This window comes from Patagioenas fasciata, chromosome 7, assembly GCF_037038585.1.
Source record: "Patagioenas fasciata isolate bPatFas1 chromosome 7, bPatFas1.hap1, whole genome shotgun sequence".
NCBI classification, from domain to species: Eukaryota; Metazoa; Chordata; class Aves; order Columbiformes; family Columbidae; genus Patagioenas; species Patagioenas fasciata.
In genome coordinates, this window is record NC_092526.1 from 25,447,978 (window position 1) to 25,472,460 (window position 24,483).

At 37.3% G+C, this 24,483-nt stretch overlaps 1 protein-coding gene across 5 annotated transcripts in view; it reads right to left on the bottom strand.

The window, feature by feature from the left end:
- The window catches only part of ZNF385B (zinc finger protein 385B), a 158,630-nt gene that overhangs the window by 76,849 nt on the left and 57,298 nt on the right, over window positions 1-24,483 (bottom strand). The gene's annotated exons all lie outside the window — the stretch shown is intronic.

Sequence of the window (24,483 nt, forward strand, 5' to 3'; positions counted from 1 at the left end):
TGCTGCCTCTTGCCCCTACAACTCAGAGCCCTGTGTCTGCTTCCTCACAAGTAGGGTCTGTGGCGGTCACTGTCACCAGCAAGGGTCAGACATTCTTCCTCACCTGACAGCACCTGTATTGCCCAGCTCTAGTCAAAATTCATATCATTGTTGGTGCATAAGCTTCCAAGTTTTATTTGGTTTGCTCTCTTAACAGAGTATCTCAGCTCAACAGAGCTGCATGTTCTGCATAAAGTAGTTTTGAGGCGTTAAAACTGGGTTTTGTTGGTTGGTTGCATTTGCTTTGGGTGGTTTTTGTTGTTGTTGGGGTTGTGTGTGTGTGTGTGTATGGCTTTTTTTGGTTGGTTGGTTTGTTCTTTGGTTTTGTGTGTGTGGTGTTTTTTCTTTGGGGTTTCTTTGGTTCTTTTTTTTTTTTTTTTTGGTTTTGTTTTGTTGTGTTTTGGTGTTTTTTTTGGTTTTGTATTTGTTTTACACTTCCTGTACAGACAGAATTTTCTCTACAATTTTCATCACCTTGCAATTGTCCCCAGAGGATTGACACCAATTTTGGAACTCTCACTCAGCTTGCAAGCCATTTTGCCAGGACACTGTCAGCTTGGCCTTGCTATCTGCTGGCCAGGAGCAGCAGACAGACGATGCCTGGCCAGCACAGACTGCCCATCACCTCTGCCTTGTCCACCAGGAGTCAGGAGCAGCCCAAGATTTTTGGGTTGTCTGCACTGCTCAGTAGCTCAATGTGGACAATACACAGCAGCCTGGTCCGTTCTGTGGGCTGTCAGATAAGCCATGCTGGAAAGTCAAAGACAAATGTGAATCTAGACATTTTATCACTACCATGATAATAATATCCCAGAGAAATGATGACTAATGATGTTTAGTTAAACATGCTGAATGCAGCATGGAAGATGTGGACGGCTCCAGGTTCAGAGAGAATTAATACATTTCTAGATAGAGAATGCTGAAATCATGTAAGTGAGTAACAGGAACAACCAAATCTCAGACTTCTCTGTTATAAACTTCTACAACATTTGTAACACATCAAATTATCATGATGGTCTCTGAATATAAAAAATGACCCAGAGAAGCAAAGATCTAGAAAAATCAGAGCGCATTTCCCTATCACGAAGAATTCAGCAGCCAAGCTGTAAAACTATGATCATCAAACAAAATGTAGGCACAATGTTACAAACACATACATGGAGAGAAAGAGAACAAGGGATAAATGCTTATGAAATAGCTGTAATTGCAGACCTGAGGCACCTATAAATATGCAACCTAATTTGCTGAAATCCAAACAATTTAACCAGACTAAGCTAAACACTGCACCAATCCCAAATTCTGCCTAACAAAAACATCTCTTGAGAAAGAGAGAGATAAAAGAAGTAGTTTTAAAAGCAACAGCATCCCACAAAACTGAATTTGCCACAGCCCAAGGATGATCCTACTTACACAGAGCAGAAGGTGTTTTATAACATCCAATTCAACTCAATTCACATCAAATGAGCATTCTGTTAGGACTTATTTCAACATCTGAAAAAACTGTCAAGGACATTCCTCCAGACAAGGTTGCCTTGTATGAAAAAAAAAAAAAAAAAAAAAAAAAAAGCAAGCTTTCTACAAGCTAATTGAGCTAATTGTCCAACTATAGACAGGATAGAAGGAGAGCATTTATGTTTTTGACCCAATAAGGCATCCTAAGAGGAACTTTCTCAATGCATCATGCATATTTTCAACACTGCAGCCAAGCATTACAGTGTAATCTGCAACATATTAACACGTCATAAGTTCAATAGTTTGAAGTTTTACTTCAAAATACACATGAAGGCATTCCCTATTTCCAATGCTATTACTATTTATGATTACTATTACATAACATAATATCAGCCAACAGGATTTAGTGGCATAATTCTAGAAGGAAATTGAAGACATAAAATAATCAAGCATTAAATTTTTACAGTGAACCACTAGCATGCTCACAAAAAGAAACAAATTTATTTCAATATTTAAGAAATACATTGTACCAATGGGTTTACTAACAAGAATTTTCATTTATAGCCTTCCTTCAGAAAATGTCACGATTACCATCTGAACATGGAAAAAAAAAATATAAAGTTCAAATGCTGATTTTGGCATTTTTATTTCTTTGACGTAGTTTACCTAAAGATAAAAAGTAACTAAAAAAATAGATCACAGGCACCCACAGTGCTAATAGTTCCTAATTCAGAATGTGTACAGCTTTCACTAATGGATTGCTATTAAAATAAAACAGCAAAAATGCTGCATGTATTTCTCCTTCCATACAGCCAGAGCAAGCATACAGCGCTCTATTATGCAGCTAACTGAAAGACAGATTTCAACCTCCACATGGAATTACTTACCCAGAAGCATGTTTCTCATCTACAGTTAGCTCAGCAGAACAGAAAGTTCTGCACAATAGATCTAGCAAAGGGAACGTTCTCACAAGCTCCTTTTGACTTGATGCAAGCTCTGAGTAGGGTTTGAACTTGAGCTGCTGAGAAATACGCCTTGCCCCGTAAATCTGCTGGGACACTTCACTCTCATTGGTGAACGACACCTCTTCAGACTATGGAGAACTGGTGCAGATACAGGCAGTAGCTGGTGCCATCTTGATTTGAGGTAATAAAACCATTAAAAAAAAAAAAAGTTGTCACTTCGCTAAAGTATTAATATTTCTATTTTAATATATCTGTCCTGCAATTAGTTTTAAACTAGTTGCTTATCTTTGACCAAGGGAAAAACTCCCTACAGAACTACTGCATTAGAGTAATACAGTGTATCAAGGAAAATCTAAATGGTAGACTAAATTCAAGTTTTGCAAAGGCAAATCCCCTGTCTTTCCATAGTGCTTGATTACATCACAGCTGAATTTGCCTCCCCCGATACAAAACACTTCCCTTAAAGAAATACCAGCAGGGACCTGGTTTGGGATTTTTAAAATCTGGAATTGTTTAGCTTGAAAGTCACCTACAAGACTCATCTGGACATGAAATAAAAACATTTAGAATGCTGCTGTTACCGTGGCAAGTACTTACTGTCCACTAAAATCCACCACAGACTGCTTGTGCACACTTAAAATTAACCTCTGCTGTTAAAAAAAACCCATACCTATTCCTATCATAAAAGCAAAAGGCACATCGTCTGAAAGCTGGGAGTCAAATCACAACATTCTGATCAAAGAAGTGCCCATGCTCTGCATCCCCTCACTTTGGGATGTGCGGTGTCAGTACAGCACAATTAGGGTCTGCACAGAATTTCTGACTTGGCAAAAGAATTTTTCTAAGAGCATCCCAGGATAATTTATAGAAAAAAATCCAGGGGCACTAGGGACAGATTTTCATCTGATGCAATTTGCAGTTGCAGTAATGTCAGATAATTGCTCATGGAGACACTGAAGATTATGGAAGAAACCTTGTACACAGCTCTTCCACTTCAGTGCTTTGGCTTAAATATAAAGAGTAAGATTTACCTGTTTTATACAAAAAAGAAGTGATGGGAGGAGGGGTAAAGAGGACTTTGAAAAGCAAAGTTTGGAGTTTAGAACAAACTTGCACATATTTAGAAATACCAGGCATAATTTTTGTGAACAGATTAATTTTTGTACCCACTCCTTAATAAAACATACTGTTCCAGTGACGATATTCTTCTCTAGGGTGTGACTACCAGGTACTCCAAACAGCACATATGAAACTTTAGTTTAGTCTTATTTTATTCTACAACCTCCTGCTTCTCATTCTTTCTACTAAAAACGGGATTACTTCAATAATTACCTGCCAATATGACTTGGCAGCAATTACATGATTTTGTTAACATCCTGAAATATTTGGTATTCTTGCTAAAAGTCCCTTCCTTTTTTTTTTTTTCCCCCTTAAAAAACAAAACAAACAAACAAAACCACAAAAACAAAACAAAAACAAAAACAGAGAGGGGAGTGGGCATTGCTAGCAGTAAAAATCACAGCTAAACAGTGGAAAAAATGAATCAGCTTTGACATAGAAAAGCAAATAAAAATGAAACCTAATTAAAAATAAGCCACTCTGATTTTTAAGCAAATCTTGTGATCTTGGAAGATGTGACTCATTCTCCTTGTGCACTTGGGATTGGCAACACCAAGCCTCTATGAAACTTTATGTGAGTTTTATATGGACTCAGATGACTTAGCAAGATGACCAGTATTCCCAAGTAAATATTATGTTCTCTCATGCTGACAACACTACTACTTGTATTTTCTGTGAGGTCTGAAGGATTTTTGTTTTTAATTTCACTGTTAACTGCAGAAGTGTCTCACATGTTCCTTTAGCACGTAACATTAATATGTTTATGCATTAAAGCAAGACTAAATGGCAAGGATTCTTCGAACTGACAGGCATGCTTCTTCCACTCCCTCCACTTGTTAAATGACTGCGATGCGTCCTTTGATGTTTGCTAGTTCATTGCTAAAGCCATTACCACGCAGTAGCATGCTAATGTTTAACCATCGTCGTGGTTTAACCCGAGTTGGCAACACAACCACAATACGCACTTGCTCACTTCCTCCTCCCCACCCCACCCCAAAATCAGGAAGAGAATCAAAAGGGAAGGTTGAAACTTGGATTGAGATAAACACAGTTTAATAAAATAACAAAATAGTAATATACTACTACTAAATATCTATATAAAATAGAAGTGGCGTTTTGAGCATTTGCAATAGGTTACTTATATCTGGCTAACAAGTTTTAATAGCAAAAGTCACCTAGAATCCATCATCAACTAAACAAAACATGGCGTTTAGACTTCCACTCTGTCTTCCTTCTCTGTGCCCAGATTGCTTTGATACATGTAAGTCTCCCAAGTAGATTGCAGTTTAATGTGCTTATATTTTGGTTGATGTTCAGAAACTTGGGGAATTGTACTATCAGGATATGATTGAAGAAAAATGGACAGTGTATGTAGATGTGCTGCATTTTCAGCTTGAGCACAGGGCAAATCATTCTTCCAGAAGTTCACAATTTAGGACTTTGGACTTCCGTAGAGATTAGTGTCAAACAGCAATAATAGCATCCTGCTGTCAAACTCGTAAGAGGCTTCTCTGCACGGCCATACTTGGATCCTTTAGGTTTGGTCCTTTGCTTTTCATGCATGAACAACTCTACAGACATGCTATAGCTGTTCTCAAGGTTATATCTTCAGTGCACCATATACTGGTCACATACAGAAGTGGTGCAGAAGTTTTTCACAAAATGGCAGTCTAGGAAAAATGGGCTATAGCTACTACCTCTGGTAATAACATAAAAGTTAATAAAAAGACAAAAATTAGTAGCTAAGGTTTGACCTTATTAGTATTGTACTACTAATCATGATTCTTAATCCTCAGCTTTGTTTACCAAATATTTTCACATATGTATTTTGAGCAGAAGAATGTTAAGATCTCAGCTATAGTGAATATCATTAATATCTCAATGAAATTATAGTGATGAAACATATGTGGAATATCACACTAATGATCTACAAGTGTTTTCCAGAGACATTGACTTAAAACAACGACCAGTATGTGAAAGAAAGGATCTTTGTTCAATTAAAACCACAACTACCATACCTCTTGTAATAAAGGATTCGCACCAGTAATTCAAATTTTGCTAAGCACAGGGTCTGTCAAATCACCCATACTTTGCTTTTAAAATTCAAGGCAAGAATCAAAGGCAAGGTAACTTTGTCAGGAGAATACTGAAGCGTTGTCAAGCATGCTGGGGAATCTGCCAGCCACACTCAAGTGGTATTTTAATTTAACGCATTTAATACAAACTTTAAGAATCATCTCAGCTTGAAGGAGGAAAACAGAAGTCAGAAGCAAAGTCAAATAACTTGACCATAGTGTACAGACACACGGGTATAGGCAGAAGATGTTGTCAAGCACACATTCAGGGAGTAACAGTTAAATCCCTTTCTCACTAGATAAATTTATGGGACATGATGAACTCCCAAGGCTTCTCAGAAGTTTCTCAGAAGAGAAAAGTACTGAATTAGTGGAGTTCAGTTGTTCTCCTCCAAGTCTTCTTTCTACATGAGGTTAATTACAGTGAGTTGTGGTACATGCAGGCACAGATTGAAAGGAGGCAAGCAACTGTATTCTCCCAAACCGCAACCCCCATCAAGACATACGTATATCCAGTCACACATGAATTACAGCTCTTCCTGTACCACAGGGCACCAAGCCCTCACTAGAAGTTTTGCTCTAAGAAGATTTAGAAAAGCAACCATTCAATCTGCCCCAGTTTATGGATAAAACATAATTCTCACAGTAAACGTATACTTGAAATGCATATGAAAGAATTATTAAAAACCATCAGCTCATGCTGTGTGTCTTGTTACGTATGCTTACATGAAGTAAATTCTGCTTATTGCTACTTGTCTGTATATCTGCTTCACACAGATGCATCAAAATTACACACATATATTCACATGTGCCTATACATCCCATTAAACTTAGCACTCTGTACTCTGGTGCTGACTAAATGGAGTAATAAACCAGTATTCCCATTCCAGTTTATGGTTTTCAGGAAAAAAAATAAAATTATATCATTACATTCCAGATCCTTAGATCTTAAATTTGCCCTTTGGTATGACAGTATATCATGAGAGGTGACCTACAGTGCACCCCGGGAGATGACACTTTACTTTCAACAACTCCTCCTAGGACACGGGCAAGATGACAAATATATTCCCCAATATATTTCTCTTTTATGGGACACAGAACCCTTTCCATACTCAGCAATAAGGTGTCACGCTGTTTAAGATATGCACATCTATGATGGCAAGGGATGAGGTAGCCATAGGAACTTAGTGTCAACTTAATTCTCGCCTCGAAACAGGGAGGCTCATAGGCAAATTCTTAGATCTTTCTCCAGCCTGAAGGACTGCAATGAGTCCAACAGGTATTCAGCCCTCAAGGCCCCCAAAAATACTGATACTCCAGTTACAAATGCACAGTGAAAACTATTTTTGTTCAAGTCATTAATGACCATTTTCCCAACTCACTTGCTACTTTGATCCAAGAATTTGTCATTATAAGGTCTAGATGACAGGAAATGTTTTAGAAGCCATCCCACTAAGTAATTACTTCACTATGGTTGGAAAAAAAAGAGAACAAACTTATTTTCTGCTTTGGAATTTGTGTTCCAAATCACTGGAGAAGGGTATGTTTCCCATGCAGTACATCAAATTCCCTTAACCCTTCCTTTTTATCATGAGCACACAGATTCTGAAAGACTTATCACCTTCTAGTTCTCAAAATCTGTTTGCATCAGATTTCTGTATAACCTTTAAAAAAATGAGAATTGAAAAAATTGTATATTTGAAAACGGCAAAACTTTAACAGTCATATATGTACCTCTTTCCCAGATTTTGCTTCCAAAATTCAAATACATATAGATTCCTCACAATGTTAATGATAATGAGTTCCTAAATAATGTGAATAGGGAATCGCAGAGCTTAAGCAGCTGCAAGTTAGTCCAAAACAGGTGTCAAATGACATGAGGCTCCACAGTACTAAGAGCTCTACAGAGACAAGTTCAGAAAGAATTCCTGACCTAAGAGATTACAGTTCAAGTAAGCAATACCGAAAAAAGGTACATGACAAATACATCAAGTTTTATGTATAATGAATTAAAGCACCTGTGACTTTCCCTAAGTCAAAACCAAAGTATGCAATATGCCTTGCTTTATAATAGCAAATCTACTAAGCATGTTCTGACGATTTTCTTTAATTTAGACACCTCTACTGCAGCTGGAAAAGAGTGATCCCATCACAACAGATAAATCACAGTGACATTAGTCTTGAAATATAAATTTTTTTAGGAAGTGATGACACACCACTAAAAAGCAACCAAACAACACCAAAAACCACCCCAGAAAGGCTTAACAGTCCAATGCCATTTGCAAAGCACTTTGTCACTGAGGAAGAAGCAACAGTCATGCTCCAGAGATTCCCTAATTGTGGTGCAAGGAATTGCACAGTCAGGCTGGGGAAGCCTTTGTTCTTGAACAAAAGCATAAGCACCTTCAGGGAGAATGCAAAGGGGAAAAGGGAGCAGGGGACAGGGTTTTGGGGTGCTGAAATAACTTCCTACAGCTTGGACAGAGGGACTATGTTGTGGCATATGCTGATACAAGTAATAGCTATTGTCTGATTTCGAAGGAAAGTATTTGACTTCACTATCATGTATAACTTGCAAGAAACCCCATCTTGAAAGCCACCCCTTTCACACCAGAAATACGAAAAATGAGAGTAGGCCACAGTCACAGAAATATTAGATTAATGATAAGAAAATGTAAAAGACATTGCACTTAAATGAAAAAGTAAGTTTAAGACAGTCTTCTGAGTTATTTAGTTTAAAAATACATTCAAATCCTTCCAATGACTGTAAGAGGCTTAGAAAATTAAAATATTAAAAAAAAAGAAAAAAATAAATAAAACCATGCATACTGTTTGCCAGGACTAACACACCAAAAAGTTTGAACATAGGTAGGGTGTCTCAAGGCAACAGCACTAAGAGAATGAAGGCATAAGAAACAAACGATGTGTCCAGGTATATTATAATATGTGCTGACAGCTCAAACTGCACTAACTCCCTGTTTCATAAAAAATTTTCATTTGTCCTTTCCTCTCTTTCAGGAGCATTTCAAAATAGAGTTTTAAATTGGAAAAAGCAGCATAGCAAATACAGAAACCATTTGAGGAACTCATTTGTTTCATTTATATTTTTAAGGAGATAATGACACATCGATCAATTTAAAGGTCATATTTTTGGCAAGACAGGCCTTTTTTGTAAATAATACTCAGAGCTGATGACAGCATTGAGCCACTGACTTGTTCAAATTTGTGCTAGTCATTTCCCCAAATTACCTTTTGACATTTGAGTGCTGGGTCATGAAAAGAATAACATCCCAAGGTAAGAAGACACGGAAAAAGAAATGAAAACATGCCAAGAAACACTCTCCCTGACTCTTAGGCTTGCTCACTCACTAGGGGATCTTATTGGCAGACTTACCTGAGATATTAACATATATATCTTTCTGTTCAGATTTTAACTTGTTTTGGTTTTGTTGTTTGTTTTTGGTGGTTTTTTTGTTTGGTTGGTTGGTTGGTTTTGAGGAGGGGGGGTTGGTTTGTTTTGTCCCTTGAATGGACATCCTCATTTAATGGCAGGACACAATAGGAAGTTTCTGTAGGTGCAAACACTTCTGATAAAATGCAGAGCAGGAAGTCCAGTCCTAACACACGTGTTTCAACAGGACTCAAGTGTGACACAGTGCATATCTCTCAGCATTTGTGTTAATCAAGAGTTGTAAAACAGATGCTGAGAAAAGTCTCCTGCCTTCAGGGACTGAGTTGCTTAACCGGCACAATGTGAGAAACACAATTTCCACGCATGTTCTGTAAATGTGAAGTGAAATGTCTGTTCTTCTGTAGACTGTGTATTTGCTCCAGTCTTCTCCTACATAGTCCCTCCAGGTTGGAGAGGAATTGCATGTTCCCCAGGCTCCCTTGCCTTCAATCCTTCCTCCTGTTTGCCACTTTATCTCAGTTTTCCTTTTCTCAGTCTTTCCATCTCTCCGTTCTCTACCCAATTCACACTCTGCTGTGCATAACTATGATGATACTGGCCTCTCTTCCTGTGTTTTTCCCTTCTTGTACACCAAATCCTTTTGCTCTTTTTTGCTGCTTGAGTTAGCAGCTGTTTCTTTTCCTGGGTTTGCACAAAATCTCATTCTGTAGCCTCTGTTCCAGTATTTCTGTATTTCTGCAATCACAATGACATCCACTTCAGAGCCAGCTGGAAAGCAAGTACACTTTAGCACCAGCATAGCTTCATTGCAGATCATGGGAAGGGAGAAAGGTGTAAGGAATGGAGCCACCCAGCACACAAGAATCCATGTCAGGGTTATTCTGGACATGGAGGATGTGTGTGAGAAAATTACCAAAGGCCCTACACTGCCCAGGGGGGATTGTTTCTGGGGTCAGCCAGCTGAATTCCAGTGTAGTAGGACACAGTCTGTTATAGTAAATTCCCTCTGAAGCAGATGTATGTGTGTTACCCTCCAAAGAGACCAGTCTGTCAGAGCATGGTGACAAGTAGTAGCTCACTTTTCTTTCAGCCTTAGGTGAGAAAGCCAATTAAACTCCTTAACTGACAAAAGAAACAGAATTAATTTTTCTTGTCAGCCAGTCTTCTCTTTCTACAAAGTCATTGAATTGTGTGCATAGGCTTTGCAGAGATGGCACCTGCACAGACACATCAGAACTAGAAGCGGATTTACACCTGTTAAAATCCATCCCAAAAAGTTTGCAGGTTCACAGATGCACACAATTGCTTGATTGTTTGTGAGACTCCGTAAGTATTTATATCTACTATGAATACAAGCATATGCTCCCAAATCTGTGTATGAACAAGTGCAAGATATACAGAAGGTTGGCTGAAAATTTCCAGGCTTTGGATGAAAGAAGGAAAACAAACCTCCCCTCCCCAGCTCCCAGAGCAGTGCTGCAGCAGTGGCTTCACTGTCAAACCTCCACCTGTACTGTTTTGATGGAAAATTCCATCAGTTTTCTCTGCAGCTTCCAAAGTTAACATTTCTAAAAGCATCACAGGAAACATGTAGGGTATGTTGCTACAGCAGAAACATCATAGGGACATCTCAGAGCAATTACTTCATCTTGAGATATTATATCTGAACCACATTATATTCTAAAAGATCTCCTCATAAAAGGTTATTTGTAACGTATACATGACATCATGTCTTTCCAATCCAGATAAAACACTAATCTTGCAATTTTAACCTCCATACTTCTTATTTGATACCTTAGTTGCCTTTTAATACATGCATTTAGATATGTATTTCCTCCAGGGCATCTGAGACATACCAGTTTTATCCTTTTGGGACAATTTGCTCACATAGAACATCCTTTCTTTAACAGGGTGCTCAGTCAGATAATTCAAGTTCTCCAGAGAAATTTAAAGCACTGATGACATTAAAAGTAAGGCCATTCCAGACACTTGTTATGATTTTTTAAACAACCTAATTTACCTAATAATAGCTTGAAGTAATTTGGATTTGCTCAATCAGAATGACATGTATTTTCATCAATTTTCTTGAAACAAATTTGTATGATCTTCAACAGATTCATAGCACTGCAGTCTGCCACCTTTTTGGTGAAGTACCAACATACTGCAGTGCATGACGGATGCAGATTTATGGCCATAAGCACATAATTGAGTTTTTAATTGTCATAAGGAAAAAAAGATAAGCATCACAACATATTTTTTAATACAACAGACATGCATATGAAATTTCCAATAAAAACCTCATTCAAATTAGGTTATTTCAATAGCGTTATTATCTAAGTAAAAATATCAGAAGCGTAAAGCCATTTGACTAATCTCTTCCTAATCTGGTGATCATTCCTGAGGGCTATTTCACTATTATCTGCCACTCAACCCAGTTTCCAAAAGCACTAAGCCTCTCCAACTACACAGAAGCCAAATGAAACTGCCGATACTGTGTCCTTGGAAAACTGGGCCAGCTGTCTTCTGGAACATGTGATCCTTGAGCTTCACCTCAGTTTAAGCCTGAGGTATCCTTAATAGAAAACACAACTCAAGCTCTCTTTAAATGAATGGTACTGAACCACAACAATCGAAATTACACCTGCTTATACAGCACTAATTTAAGCTGCTATGATAGGCCTGTTTGCTGATAAAAATATGGGCAAGACCTACTAATGTGGATGATGCTCACATCTGTCCTACTTGCAGGGGATTCTACAAGACAGATTTTGTTGAGCAAGCCAGTTCACTAGGGAGGATGAACTGAAAACAGCTGAATGAGATGAACTCCACAGTACAGCCAGCACCTCCTTTAGCCACCGAGAATTTAAGATGCCTAACAGCACTTAAATACAACTTAAGTGAAATTGGAGACAATTTATGCTTTCCATTAAACATATAAAGGCTTTTTGGACTCTCTCCTTGAAAAAGTACTCTGGATAAATCAAACATATAGATGAAGTCCTGTCATCATATCTTTCCCAATGTACCAGGTTATTCCTAGGTCTGTCACTTTCCCTAGTTACGTCTGCTGACTTGGGCTCAGGAAGAAAGTGATGGAGGTCACTTAATATTTTCCAATTTAGTAAAATCATAATAGGTGGTTTTTTTAAGCTCAAAGTTTAGAGAGGCAAATTTTAACAGCCTTGAGCAGAGGACCACTTCTTGTAAATGAGTCAGTTTTTGAAGCCTATTCATTTTGACAGCTGTAAAACCGTACCAAAAACCTGGAAAAGATAACTTACCTCCTGATGGCTATCAATGTATTTTGAATAATAATAAGCTAATATCCTTGTCTCCTTTAGCAACAAACAAAAAATGAACTCATGAACTGCTCCAAAATTCCTCAGGCCAGCATCAAGCATTTGATAGGATCACAGTGGAGAAAAACCCTTTTACGCCCACTCCCCAGTCCCCCAAATGCAAATTGATTACTGCACCAAGATCAAGATGCTAGAAAAATGGGACTACAGGACCTGTTAAAAGCCCTGCCTGGCAGCAGATGGAGGCAGTACCTACCTACAAATCTAACAGGGTGACATTAAAGCCGTTCATTCACTTGTCTTTACATTTTTCTTCAAGTCAGGCCAGTGAGGAAGTTAAACATCCTTTAGTGTATGGATTTGTGATAGAAAAGTCACCTGCTTCTTGTTTGCCCAAACTTTCTGACTGGTGTAGCAACTACCTGTAACTCAGTCCTGCTATTCTGTGACCTGCACTATTTTACGACAACTCCAGGTCACTCCTTTGGTTGGTTTCTACTTAAAAAAAAAATAAAAAAAATTTAAAAAAATCACTCCTTAGAGGGAAACTTGAGAAAGAATAAAACTGGCTTTGGTTTCTTATTTTAAAACCTGGACTGCTAAAGAAAATCTAAACACCACACATACAGGCAAGTGAGTGTTTCATTTTGTATCTCAAATCATTAAAAACGTGTAACTGCTTTAGAAGTAAGTACGGTATCAAGATGTTTATATTCAAAGCAAAAAGAAATATATAAGAAATAACTCACGGAAAGAAAAAGACTGTGTAATTAACTCCTACAAGTCAGAAACTTTACATGCTTCACAATGAGTGGGAATAATGCAGAGAAATATTGGTCTTGTCCCAGAGCATATTTTCTCTTCAGTAAGTTAACCTGCACAGGGAAGCCATTCTCAAATACATCACAAGAAAGATGTGGGTACCTCCTGAACCTACAAAAAAGACTTTTACAGAAAATTTTTGTCATCTTTGAAAATAGATTGAACCTGCAGCCAAAAAATTGTCTCCCATCAGTGTAAATACATATGAAAGAATAGCAGCACCAGAACTGTGAAATATGAGTATTTCCATGTTAAGAAATCAGCAAAACAATAATTGGGTATTTTACTCTTGGACATCTCTGAATAGTCACACAAGCACTCTTCTGTGTACCTCTCCCTACAGTTCACATCCATTTGTATCAGTCAGTGTTGCTGCACCCTGACAAGAGAAAAAGTGACTAATGAGACAAGTGTTGCTTCTGTACCAGAGCCAAATACAGATCTAGATTGAAACTTGAGATGCAAAGAAGAGACAGAGTAGCTTTGTCTCAATCCTTCATATAACCTTTCATTTTCACAGGGAAAGGCTGACCAGGAACAGTTACATAACGACTAGCATTGAAATATATCTTCTTGCAACCTCACATCTATTTTTTGAGGAAAACTGATATCCTACTTTTCCTTTACAGAAAAACAGGCATCTTCTATCAATAAGAACCTACATATAAAGAATGGAATGAAACAGAAACCATGTCTGACATTATTGGCAGTCAATTCAAACACAGTGAGATGGCAGAACAGCGTAACAAGTGCAGGTCATTGCAACCACTTTTGAAATCTCAGCATGAAACAAAAACATGTCTAATCTTAATTCAGAGTAATCTGCAATCCTGGATCCACAGGGGCTTTATAAGCAGAGATTTGATGACTCGACTCAGCACTTCCCAGGTTGCACCTGGAGTGTTGTATACAGTTCTTGTCATCACAAATCAAGAAAGATGTGGACACACTGGAGAGGTCCAAAGAAAGGCCCTGAAGATTATTGAAGGGCTGGAGACCCTGCCCTATGAACTAAAACTGAAGCAGTTGGGTTTTTTCTACCCAGTATTTCAGTACTTAAAGGGCAATTACGAAGAGGATGAAAGCGCTCTCTCTAGAAGGAACCACATGGAGAAGACAAGAGGCAATAAGTACAAGTTACACAGGGAGAAGTTTCATCTTGATAAGAAGAAAAAGTGGGATTAGTCATTCACTGGAACAGTCTCCCCGAGGACATGGTAGAGTCCACATCACTGGAGTTTTTCAAGATGCAATTGGACAGGGTGCTAGATAATCTCACCTAGACTCCCCTTCCCAGGCAAGGTTGAACCAGATGGTCTTTCCGGGTATCTTCCAACCTGGGCTGTTCTCCAATACTGTGATTAACCAGTTTTGCAAGAGTATGTCATGATAAATATTGTAGGTGTACATATATATGCTGATGATACCAAAAGACTTAAAAAGAAAAAAAAAAAAAAAAATTGATGTAGTGAAAAAAGGTGCCACAAGAATGTTATATTAACTTAACACAATGCTACCAGAGGTTATCTCTTGTTACTCTTTCAAAACAGCCACTGAAACTCTGATGATCTCCATGATTCTGCTTGTACAGTGTTTCTTCCTTAAGCCAGTTCCAAGGCACAGTAACTACATATAGCACAGTTGATTAAAGATGAACAGTTTTATTTAGTAATAAACAGGAGAGGTAAACATACAATTCTAGAGCATAAAAATAACATCAAGAAATCTCATGAAATCTATGCTTATGAAATTAACCCACAAGGGAAAGTGGTCATCTATGTTGCTAACAGCCATCTGCCAAACTCCCTGTAGACTATGTGAAATGATGATTTCGTTCTTTGTACAGAACCCTTAGAGATGGAAAATTATTGCTCTTATGACATAAAACACAACAACTTAAAATACTGTGACTTAAGATTTTCAAGACATGAAAATTCCAGTTAAGAGCTTTTAAGACACTTTATAAAGACTCCTAGTGCTCCATGTATTCTCTGAAGCTCCAGTGTAAAAGTGACATAGGAAATCCATTTTTATATTTAAATTAAAAAATACTACACATAACATCAGAGTTTGGAAAGGTGAATATGGAAATGGCAATTTCATCTTTTCAGCTTCAGTTGCTGAAACTTGAGGGGAAACACAGACAAAAAAATGCTCCACTAGAGTTTGTCAGGTTTTATTATCTTTCTTATTATTATATTGACAAGAAAGTTCTTGTGGATTATAATGAGTTGTGATAGCACCTAACATTGCATGCTCTGTGCTCCTCTTCCTCAGAAAAGGCATTTTTTGTAGCTGATAAGAATAGCCAGTCAATACTGACCTGAAAATGGGCTTATTACTATTTTGCATAAGACTGGCATCTTATTATGAAATTTATTCATTAGTTTTACAAACAGAAAGGTCAAATCCTAAATCCTTTATGCATCTTGTACCTCTCATTTTTGTGTTGTCTATCCAGAGAAAATTAATTTTCCAGAATAATGCTATTATGAATCTTCAGTATAATACATTACTCTGCCACAAGTTCCTTCTTCTTTCTTACCTTACTCATGTGGACTTTATTATTGTAATATTAGCTACTGGTTTTAGTTAAATAATTTCCTCTGTTACATGTTAAGATACAGCAATATCATAACAAGTCAGACCATAATAAAATGGCAGCTGATTCTGTAAGACCTCTACAACACATTTTAATTCTTTCATATGCAGATGAGAGGCAGCACTAGTGGTTAAATTTTTTAAAAGGTATAAATACAGTTTTGCTAAATTATACTAGTCAGGAAATGAGGGAGTAGCCCATTAATGCAAGAATCTACATTAAAATCTAGACATAGCCCACTGCTCAGACATCTTCAAGAAATGAACCAACAGAGTGAGCTAAGATTCTTTCAAACATCTCAGCTACAACATGTAAGAGGTCAAGTGTTTACTTGTCAATATTGATAAAACAGAGCTTTAATACTGTTCATAATAGACAGAATTTTAATATAGAAGCCTCTATGTATTTTTATTGAGCTCACTTGAACTAAAACAAAAATAATTGTAAAAATGCAAGCTTTTTTTCCCCTTCATATCTTCTGTAAGTTTGTTGGGTTTTTTTTTCTAATTTTTTTTCCTTGCCTGTACAAAACAGTCAACATGCCTTTAAGCACGTGTAACCATCTTGCTGAAGAGGATACTCATGTAAGTTCCCAAGGGCAGACATATTTATATAATTTAAATCCATAACAAAGTACAATGCTCAATTTTTTAAAAATATTCCATATAATTAAATATTATTATGTAGTTTTTGGTTTTGTCTCAACTTTTTACTAAGAACAAAACACTTTGTGCTTTAACATTATTTCCCCTCATCTTGAGTGACTTTTCCACCAGGAAAGCCACGTAATTGCATTTGGTAATTACGGCTCTGGTCCTTTTTGTTGTCTACAAGTTTGGTAATCAGAGCTGCTTTTGTTCAGTAAAGTAGCTGCTGAATTAAAATCCTATTCATCTAACATCAATTTTTTTGAAGTGCTAAGGGTAAAATATTTAAGAAATTTTTCCCATAATAGCCACTGGCAAAAGTCTTAATTGTGTTGGAACTATGAGATCTAGTTTGTCTTATTTTTTCTTATCATGAATCTTCATTCTGAAACAGATAAGAGTTGTTTGGAAAATTGCAGTTATATTATCCCTTGGTGCCTCTTGGTCTTAAGCAGACTGTTCCAATAATTAACACGAGAGAGCAACATCTATAAAAGACCCAGTATCCAAGTTTTAACAACCACATTATGTATGAAGGTGAAGCTCATCATGCCACGTGGGAACTGGAAATTGGGATATTTCTTAACATTAGCTGCAAGAATTGCTGCACACTTGTTTTTACATTTGAATTTACTGAAGCTGTGACCATTTAAAAATCAATTAATGATCTGTCAGAAAAGATCATTCTCTCAGATGATTCTGAAGCCCTGCTTTCCCAAAAAGTAGAATGGCTTCCTTGCTACATAAATGTATCCACAGACATGCATAAACATATTCTGCCATAAAAGCCACACCATGAACGCCACAGTGAGAAACAGCCTGACTTCTAGATCAATAAGACCCCGTTTCTTTTTTCCCCTACTCCTCAAAATGCAGTGTCACCAAGAATTTATAGCAGGTAAGAACACCTATTGCTGTTCCAGATGACTTTGAGATCATTAGGAGAAATATATAATTTAACACAGATTAACTACATTTCAGTCTTCTATAGATTATATGAATGCAATGTTTTCATTGATTCTACAGCCAAGCAAATTAAAACACATATTAAAGATTTATAGAATGATAAAATCTTAAGTCTGTTTTTCAGCACTACATTATTTTCCTGTCTCCTTGACTGGAGATAAACAGGAGTATCCTGCAAACTCTTGGTCAAGTCTAGAAACCATTAACTCAAACTACAAGGTCATCAAGATAAGTATAAAATCAATAGGATTGTCCTTCTGGCCTCTTTTCAGATCTGGCTAATAAGTCTCTACAGCACATTCTTCTCCACACTGGTTCCTTTTTTTTCAAATATTTACCGTGGTTGCAATTTAACTTAGGGTTTGCTTTGAAAGGTGTCAGTGCTCTCGTTTTGAGTACGGCACCATTGCTTGCACCTGGTGGGACTGCATTGCTGTAAAGCCTTGCTCAGTGCACACAACATCCCAATCAAGCCTGAGTAATGCATGGCTTGCTGAAGAGAACATAAATATAATGCTCAAATAATGGAAGACAGCATCTGGATCATTAATGTAATGACCACCAGTATAAGCAAAAATGGAAGTCTACATTAGGTTTGATGTTCATTCATTAAACACAAGTGCAGAAATTGGACTTTCTCAAAATGCAGCCCACAATGATTTCTTCTGAACAGTCTGAAGGAGGGGCTGGACTCCAGACCCACCAAAGCTTGAGTGCATGAGCTGGTGGTGGGAGAGCTCTCAGCAGATGATGACGAGCATTAGAGTAGGTTATGCTTATGTGTTGAACTGTAACTTTTAAGGCCCTTTGCAAAACAGTCTCTCTACCTCCCTCACCAGTCTTTCCGCCAGTAATGTGAGCATCAACTCATTCATTTCTTACAAGCAGATCACTCCTTATGCCACCCCAACACCATATATTCTCTGTAATGGTCACACTGTTTGCCATCATAACCTTTTAATGCAGCATTATTTTAAAGAAACTGTTACTTCCTAGTAGCTAGGTAGATGGTTCATGAGGGGATTAATATTTAACATACTTGTACTGCCCAGTTTGTGAAAAAGCAACAGTGCTACATATCTAGGCTATATAAATATCAGGTATTTTCTACATAATCTTATTTATTTTGGCCTATAACTTCTATCTGTGATCCCACATGTCCTGAAAATCAGTACTGTCTTATGCCCTCTACCACTGAGGAGCCTACTGCAATGCACCCTGACAGCCAACATGCAAAAACAACACAACATTTTAACAGGATACTAAAGTTACTGCCATAAACATAAGATACCAAAAATAAGAATTTGGGGGAAAAATTAGAAAAATTTGTACATTTGATTGCATGTGGTAAACTCGAAGTTGTTTTCTTTACTTTGAGGATTCCTCCCATCCTGCAACAATGTAGCACCTGCTGAATTTATTGTCATTTACTTAAGTGCTTGTAAAATAATTCAGAAAATGTGCTACACGAAGGATACTAAAAATATTTGGAAATTCAAATGAAAACATAGCATAATGCATATGAATTAATTCACATTTTATTTGTATAGGAATGTATGTAACTTGATAAAAGCAAAATTTGAGTTTTATCCAGGAAGAAACTGATTTTCAACAGTAACAACTGCAAGGGGAACAATCTCCCCAAACACATTTGAACACCACTGAAATAGTATAGAAGTATAAAAATATTATGTTTTTAATTCAGTTATTTGTTTTGATTCAGAGAGATGTGCATGTATTACACATGCTGGCTGGGAAAAATGACAAAAATATTATTTCTGAAACTCTCAGAGTCTTTGAGTTATAAACATGGAAAATGAACGGAAATATCCTATTAATATTTGTACTTCAAACACAGATGATAATTGGGTAGGTAAGTACTGTACAGTACTTTTATCTCCCTCTTGGTTAATCTGGTTTAGCCTGTTGTAGATTTATTAGGAATAAGAGAAAGTAAGTTTCTAAATGCTATGTAATTCTAATCAGTCACATATTAAATGACTACATAAATCTTACAGAAGTAATGAGTTAAATTTTAGTACCATAATCACAAAGCCTGCAAATATCTGTCAACTAAATGGAACTTCCTAAAAACATGTGCACCTAGTATTGTAAGGATTCAATGCCTCATGAATATTCTGAGTTCAAAGGGAAGGAATAATAAATAAATAATAAATGTGAATGCTATTTATTGAGATAAGAGGATGGTTAGGAAATATTCTAGAAAGTGTGCAAATACAATCTCTCACACAGTATATAGATTTTGGTGTATCTTTGCATAAGTGCAATGCTGAAAGAGGGATGCAGCACTCACATCAGTTCACAGCAGACATTAACACTTGCTATTTCAACGTATAATGCAAACTTCAGCAGTGAAGTTCCATTCTTTCTTTTGAAATTATTCAATGCAATAAGATTGGATACAGCTAGGATAAATAAACCTTTAGGTTTTATAATCTAATTTCAAAACTTGTATGTAACTAAAGAAGAGAGAAAACATCGCCTGAATTCGAATAGTACTGCCAATACATTTAGAGACACAAATACAAGTCAAGGTTTATTAAGTATTAAAAATCCAAAGACTTCTATGCCACTGTAGAAATTCAATCTACTACTTTAGTCTTTATTTATTTAAGCAACTTTGGTAAATGAAAATAGAGAGAATATAGAAACACATTAGAAGTCATTCTCCATCAACTGTGTAGAGCTTAATTGTATCAATACCTCTTTCTATAGTTATTGATGGCAGCACATTTCAATCAAATCACATGTCAGAGCTTTACTTGAAAACACGTAAGTAGTTAATCAAAGCAATAAACACATCAAAACACAAATCAAGAGAATGAGCTGACTCATGTGGGTGCTACAACCTGAACAAAGTTACACCAACTCCAAGTTGTCTCCAGGTGTAACACATTGGACACACCAAATTTTCCATATCTTATTGATGATTTGCCAATAAAGGCTGGAGTGCGGCACTTCACTCACAGAACTTGCTTCAGTGTTTGACCTTGCTCTGATGTACAACCAGTGGTAGCTGATGCCACTGGTGAAGCTCCAGACTACAAGACATTGCATTGATTTTTCTGCCTCTGAGTCATTGAATGGAAACCCATGTTTAACCACAAACCTTCAAGACAGTTACTTACAAACTTAAAATTAAGCTCTCAAGTGCTCTATTGGATTGCAAACACAACACCTTGCCAGATTTAGTCCTTGCAGAAACCAAAATGTATGCCGCTTTGTTTAGCCATTAAGTTATTAAGCATATGGTGAATTATCATACAATTTTACCTTGCGTTTTCCAGCCTTGCTAACTTTAATATCCATATTGCTGATGTGAATCTTCAAAAAGTTTTCAGTGAATACTTTTTTTACCCCAACAGTAACTTGAAGTACAGTTTTTAGAAGAAAACCCAAATAAGTGCAACGCATGTTAACAGATGAACAGAGGCTTGTATTATTATGCAAGAAACACAGGGTTTTTAAAGCACAGATTGTAAGCCAACATGCCCTGTGGTATCACATTGATCTGATAAGAGTATCATGTTAACAGTTACTGTAGTCTATCACAAGTGAATACAGCCATTGACTCAAAAATCAGGACCTAATTAAATCATAACGTATAATTTCACATTATACAGGTTTCTGCCAATTTCATATTAATACAATAAGAAAGCTTAATGTTGTCCACATGAGTTTGAAGACAGTCCAATCTGGCTAAAAGCAGAAGTTTCAAGCTCTTCAACTCAATTCTTTGTACACTACCATCTTGAAGGAAGAAATCAGGAAGACATTTCTAGAGGGGAAACTTTCAAGACTCCTACTGAATAAATCAAGTGAACCCCAAAAACCTTTCCAGAGGGATGCTCAACAGAAAGCAGCTTGGCAACAGACAAATTTACAAATGTCTCAGAAATCTCAGAGACTGAAATGCAGAATTCTACATGTTGGACATGCATTTGTTACTCCACCTTAGCGAGACAGAATTTAGAAACTAATGAATTATGGCAGTTGGATAATCCAACCTTCATTCTTATGCAAAAGCTTAGTCATGCACAATACTTCTGTATGATAAACATAAAGTGATTCAGCTTGGGTTTCATGAAGTGGTAACTTGATTGCAGCTACACTGGAACATTTTATCACAGATCTAATTTTGCAAGTGGTAATTCTCCTTTGATCAGTTGCTAAGTTGAGAAGATAATTGAAGGACAGTGAATATCTGGAGGCAACTATACAGGATATGTACAAAATACAAACAAGCTATGTAAACAACAGCAGCTCATCTTTAATAAATGCAGAACAGCAGTACTCCCTATGAACAGACTAAGTACCAGCAATGCCACCACAGCACACTAATCATGTGCACACCCTTTAACAGCCATTAGTAGGCTTGGCTTAATGACACGCCAGAAAAAGCATTTGGGGAACAGACAGCAACACCTGCCATGGATGCAAATCAGCCTACCTAGTTTCTATTTTCAGCAATATGGTGCTCAATTGCTACATTTTAGGAAAGATAAAATAAAAGCCTTTATTTAACATACTAAACAAGGAAGGCAGTCACTGCTTTTACAAATGCAGCTAAGGACCATCTTAGGTCTTCAGAGGATAAAGGCACCACGAAAATGCTCAGCAATCCCCACTCCCTCAGCTGAAGCAATCTTTGTTCACAAGGAATACTATCTGGAAGGAGTTTTCCTAATGGCATATGTGAGTCTGAACCTCCTCCAAAATGCTGACAACCATAGTCAAATCATCATTCTCAACTGACAAAGTGACTTCAATGGTTGACAGAGGCCATAAACGTTACCAGAAAGATTTATTTTTTAGTAGTTTATGTTAATGTTACAGAAACTTTGCCATATATTTGAACAGTTGTAACTATAATAAGATGCTGCAGTATTTTATGAAAGACATCGAGGTATTGCAGATCTCTCAGTGACTTCAATCAGCATGTCTTCTCCTCTCTTGCTAGAGTCTGTAGTCCCAAATTACACATATTCCCAAGCACATTTCCTCTGCTTAGGTGTAACAGGGAATAAAATGAAATGAGAACCAAATAATTTATGCTCTCATTATGAATACGCAACTCTAAATGAATTGCAATTCCCTGAAATCATCTATCACTGCTTAGTATGGCACTTCTCCACCCACCTCAGTTTTGTACTCTGTAGCTATTGTAGGATCATAGAATCATATAGGTTGGAAAAGGTTTTTAAGATAATTGAATCTAACCGTTAACCTAACACTGCCAAGTCCACCATTAAACCATGTCCCTAAGCACCACATCTACACATCTTCAACCACTTCCCCGGGCACCCTGACAACCCTTTTGGTGAAGAAATTTTTCCTAATATCCAGTCTAAATCTCCCTGGTGCAACTTGAGGTCATTTTCTCTCATCCTATCGCTTGTTGCTTGGGAGAAGAGACCAACCCCCACCCTGCTACAACCTACTTTCAGGTGGTTTTAGAGAGTGATAAAATGTCCCCCCCTCAGCCTCCTTTCTTTGAGACGGGTGTACCTCACCTGTCACCATCAGGCCTAGTGTCATGTAAACTGACCCGTGATCAAAAAAATTCAAAATTCTGCTGGTCACACCAGGCTCGGAGCCACGTATTGAGCTGCTGGGTCTTCCTCTTTCTTCCCTCATTGTTCCCTGCAACTGGAGGGATAGAGGAGAACATTACTTGTGCTCTTGATCCCTTAACCAGTCATCCCAAGGCCCTGAAGTCTCTTGCGATTGACCTCAGACTTCGAGTTGCAACCTCATTGGAGCCTATCTGAAAAAATCAGTAACAGATAATAATCTGAGGGGCACACCAGGGTAGGAAGCTTTATCTTCACATCTTTAACCTGGGTCCCAGGGAGGCAACAGACTTCCCTAAGAAGCGGGTCCGGTCTCCACACTGGGCCTTCTGTTCCCTTGAGGAGAACAGAGTCTCCTAGGACAATAACCAATCTTTTTTTTTTTTTTATGGAAGCAGTTTTGATGCAGGGTTGATGCAGGTTGACTTAGCCTCAGCAATACCTCCAAGCTAGATGAATCTTTGTTTATTATTTTACATGTGCATATGCTACATACAAGCATATATAGCCCTATAAAAGATTATAAATTGAAATGGCTGATTTAACACGTTAGACAAAAGACTTAAACAAATCATTCTGAAAAATCAAATTATGCTTTGAACAATTATTTTAATAATAGATTAGGCAATTTCTTTTTCTTTGAAAACTCAGTTATGAAGAAATAGGTCCTGAATCAGTTCCACATGCCCATAAAACCGCATGCAGAACTTGATTTTTTTATTTTTCAGTTCTGTAACAGTGTACTGTGTTTATTTCAAATATCTCCATGGGATATGCTCTTGCACTCAGGTATTTCCTTGAATTAAGTTCACGTACTTTAAGTGTTTTCACTGTCAGACACTGCTTAGGACTTACTTTTGTTTTCTGCTCTTTTCATTATTGAAATGTTTAAAAGCATTTCAGAAGTTTCCTGTGATACAATCTTTACCACCTCCCATAAAAATAGCAGTTTTTCTTTATCCATGCCCTTTCTACATGACCTCAATCTCCTAACATTTGAAATAACTATTTTCTTCTTAGAACGGCTTAAATCTTATTTTCTTTTGGTGTATGAGATTTATTACTTGTGAAGTATTTTATTGCCTTATTTACTGGCGTCAGTGTCCCATTCTGGGAAAGCAGGCAGATCAGCTACAGGCACCCCTAAAGACAATGATGTTAATGACTCCAGCTGATGTTCCTGCTTTTCCAGCCAATGGAAATGTGAGCCCTGTTCCCGCAAGCAGCATGTTTCCTGAAGCACTGCCCCAGCTCGTTCCAAGTGCTCACTGCCTGGAGCCAAGCCAGACATATACCCAGGCCTGTTTCACAAAACTGTCAAATACTACACCCAGTAGCCTACCAAAGAAGACATTCGTATTTTCCATAAGCAGGACTACTCAACATAAAACCAGGTGAGTCATGAAAAAGAAAAAAATAAACCTAAAGCTTATCACAGTATCACAGTATGTTTGGGATTGGAAGGGACCTCAAAAGATCATCTAGTCC